Source organism: Schistocerca serialis, unplaced genomic scaffold, assembly GCF_023864345.2.
Source record: "Schistocerca serialis cubense isolate TAMUIC-IGC-003099 unplaced genomic scaffold, iqSchSeri2.2 HiC_scaffold_1170, whole genome shotgun sequence".
Lineage (NCBI taxonomy): Eukaryota > Metazoa > Arthropoda > Insecta > Orthoptera > Acrididae > Schistocerca > Schistocerca serialis.
The window spans coordinates 20001-22500 of record NW_026047371.1 but is presented as its reverse complement, the minus strand read 5'-3'; the positions used below and the strand labels follow the sequence as shown (position 1 = coordinate 22500).

Genomic DNA, 2500 nt, shown 5'->3' with positions numbered 1-2500 from the left:
CGATGTTGATGGGGGCCGTCATAGCATGATGCACTTTGTGCTGGCCCCCGTTGGGCGAAAGGGAATCCGGTTCCTATTCCGGAACCCGGCAGCGGAACCGATACAAGTCGGGCCCCTCTTTTAGAGATGCTCGTCGGGGTAACCCAAAAGGACCCGGAGACGCCGTCGGGAGATCGGGGAAGAGTTTTCTTTTCTGCATGAGCGTTCGAGTTCCCTGGAATCCTCTAGCAGGGAGATAGGGTTTGGAACGCGAAGAGCACCGCAGTTGCGGCGGTGTCCCGATCTTCCCCTCGGACCTTGAAAATCCGGGAGAGGGCCACGTGGAGGTGTCGCGCCGGTTCGTACCCATATCCGCAGCAGGTCTCCAAGGTGAAGAGCCTCTAGTCGATAGAATAATGTAGGTAAGGGAAGTCGGCAAATTGGATCCGTAACTTCGGGATAAGGATTGGCTCTGAGGATCGGGGCGTGTCGGGCTTGGTCGGGAAGTGGGTCAGCGCTAACGTGCCGGGCCTGGGCGAGGTGAGTGCCGTAGGGGTGCCGGTAAGTGCGGGCGTTTAGCGCGGGCGTGGTCTGCTCTCGCCGTCGGTTGGCCTCGTGCTGGCCGGCGGTGCAGGATGCGCGCGCCTGCGCGGCGTTCGCGCCCCGGTGCTTCAACCTGCGTGCAGGATCCGAGCTCGGTCCCGTGCCTTGGCCTCCCACGGATCTTCCTTGCTGCGAGGCCGCGTCCGCCTTAGCGTGCTCCTCCGGGGGCGCGCGGGTGCGCGGATTCTCTTCGGCCGCCATTCAACGATCAACTCAGAACTGGCACGGACTGGGGGAATCCGACTGTCTAATTAAAACAAAGCATTGCGATGGCCCTAGCGGGTGTTGACGCAATGTGATTTCTGCCCAGTGCTCTGAATGTCAACGTGAAGAAATTCAAGCAAGCGCGGGTAAACGGCGGGAGTAACTATGACCCTCTTAAGGTGGCCAAGTGGCGGCGGTGTGGCTGCATCCGGACTTGGCTTTTCGAAGTGCGGTCTTGATGTAGTCGTGCTGCTGCTGCGAGGTGCCTTCCTTGGGTTATAGTTACAGGGAGAGTGATGCGCAATACATGGGCCTAGCCCTCTTAGCCTCTCCTCTCCTGCGGTCTTCTCCCCTTCTCGTGGGCCCGCTGATTTTTGCAGAGTGGAAGACCGCACCAGGGGCTTGGGGGGGTTACCAGCCCCCCCTCGCATTATCCCTTTATAGTTGGGGGCAGCCGACAAGAAACAAGAGATGGTGGCCCTTCCGCTGAAGGTGCCACCCCAGCTACCCCAGCACCTATCCGGCCAACCGGCCGTAACGAAAATGCGATAGTTTGTGTAGCTCCCTTTGCTTGCAGTGAGTGCCACCGCACTTTTACCACGAAGAACGGTCTCGGGGTCCATCGCCGCCGCCAACACCCTGCGGCCGCCAACGCTGAGATCGTGACGGAGAGGCATCGCGCGAGGTGGACGGAGGAAGAAGTCCTGTCGCTCGCCAAGGCAGAGGCCGAACTGTTCCTGGAGAGGGACGCCCGGTTCTTCTTTGTAAATCAAGAACTTACCAGGATGTTCCCCGACCGAACGCTTGAGGCAATCAAGTGCCGACGGCGGCAAGCTGCCCACAAGCAGCTTGTCCGCCAATTCATGGAGGCACTTGAGATCGGTCGGGGTGAAGAGCCGGCGTCCCGCCGTGGAGCAGCGAGCTCGCTGCCTGACGCGGGCGAGGCCGCTGCGCCGCCCGTCGACGCAGCCGAGGACTTCGCGGCCGACACCACCGGGCCGCCGCCGGAGGGGCCGACTGACGCCGCCATCTGGGAGCATCTGGCGGGGCTACCTGCTTCCGCCCAGCGTTTCTCTGCCCTGGATCGAGTCATTGGTCTGGGGCGGGGCACGCCGCCCGATGTCATCCTGGGCATGCTCCCGGATGCCCTTGCGTCGGTCGGGTCCAGGGGGGAGAGGTCGATCACCAGGACACAGCGGCCGCGCCAACCATCCAAGCGGCCGCCTGCCGCCCCGCCGCTGCAGAAGCGCAAGCGGCGCCGCTGGGAATACGCGCGGACACAGGATGCCTTCCGTAGGTCGCGTGCACGTTGCGTGCGCGGCTTGCTGGACGGCACCCTGCTGCAGCCGCCACCCGACATCCCCGGTCTGCTGGACTTCTGGGCGGACCTCTTCACGAAGAAGCCGATCTCCACCGCCGGCTTCATCCGTGACCGCCTTCTCCCGCACTCGGAGCCTGTCGCTCCTGAGTGCCTATGGGGGCCGGTCACACGTGAGGAGGTCGCTGCTGCCTTGCCGCCCAGGGGATCGGCAGCCGGGCCGGACGGCCTGACTCCAGCGGAGCTGCGGCGCCTGCCGCATGAAGTCCTGGTGAAACTCTTGAACCTCTTCCTCCTGGCCCGCGCCCTCCCCGAGCGTCTGCTTCGCGCCCGGACGTCACTTCTCCCCAAAACGGCTGCACCAACATCCCCCGCTGACTTTCGCCCCATTACGGT

At 63.4% G+C, this 2500-nt stretch overlaps 1 pseudogene; it reads left to right on the top strand.

Annotated features, from left to right (window-relative positions):
- The window catches only part of LOC126433660 (large subunit ribosomal RNA), a 7964-nt pseudogene that overhangs the window by 1919 nt on the left and 3545 nt on the right, over positions 1 to 2500 (top strand).